Source organism: Armigeres subalbatus, unplaced genomic scaffold, assembly GCF_024139115.2.
Source record: "Armigeres subalbatus isolate Guangzhou_Male unplaced genomic scaffold, GZ_Asu_2 Contig246, whole genome shotgun sequence".
NCBI classification, from domain to species: Eukaryota; Metazoa; Arthropoda; class Insecta; order Diptera; family Culicidae; genus Armigeres; species Armigeres subalbatus.
In genome coordinates, this window is record NW_026942983.1 from 62,395 (window position 1) to 63,430 (window position 1,036).

The window sequence follows — 1,036 nt, forward strand, 5'->3', positions numbered from 1 at the left end:
AATATTAAAAAGGGGTTTATATCTACAAAAAAATATTATCACGCAGCTAAATTTCATACGGTTAAACTAAAAAAGAATATTGTTGATTCCAACAATCGATCTATTATTGAACCAAAAATATTTGATTGTTGATTTAACAATATTGTATGTTGAAACAACAGTATTATTTTTATTTCAACAGTATTTATTTTTGAACCGAGTTTGCGTTTTTGGGAATAGGCGTGTATTTTTGAATGTCAACAACATTATTTATTCGTTTGTTCTAATATAAATTAAAGCCGCTCGTCTTAAGCTAAATAATTGATTTCTAAATAAAGCTCTATAGTTTTCCTTAATTAAATAAAAGAGAGATTTATTGAAAACTCGCTGTGAGGAGAAATCAGCAACGTTGTGGTGCATACATATGCGTAGTAAGTTCAAAATATACAAATAATTACCGAATAACTGTACACATTTTTGTCACATTTTCAGAATGAAACCAGAAAAAGGACTACCGTATCCATCTCCATATGTATTCCCGGCCAAACAGATCTTGGAAAGACCAGGTATAAAGTGATATATTTTTATTTTCGATTGTAACCCAAATTTAAATGTGATTATAAAGTCTGAACTAGAGTTTGAAAAAGTAAAAAAGGATATATTTTTTTTTTCAGGATTTTCTGTAGACATCTGCAGCCTCTTATGCACCATCAGAAACAACAGCAGATTGACCAACATAAATAATAATACATATATTCCAATAAAATGAAAACAATAAACATTTCCCAAGCATAAATTTGTTTTTGTTTACATTCGAGAAAAAAAAAAGAAATAATATAAATACATACATATGCAATGAATTCAACAATATTATATTGCTGAATTGATCGTATTCACGCATTAAATCAACAATATAATCACAATTACTTCAACAACAATATTGTTGTTTCTACAATAAAGCAACTGAGATCTTGATTGTAAAAACAACAATATTATGGATTGATTCAAACGGAAAATATTATTAGCCCTGAGCTAACAAAATTTATTGTTGAAATCA

General features: G+C 27.5%; 1 long non-coding RNA gene across 1 annotated transcript; it reads left to right on the top strand.

The window, feature by feature from the left end:
- Positions 1-274: 274 nt before the first annotated feature.
- Positions 275-766, top strand: LOC134203826 (uncharacterized). The gene is made up of 3 exons (XR_009977716.1): positions 275-407; positions 472-545; positions 654-766. It is a non-coding gene; the product is annotated as an uncharacterized LOC134203826 (long non-coding RNA).
- The last annotated feature ends 270 nt before the right edge of the window (positions 767-1,036 follow it).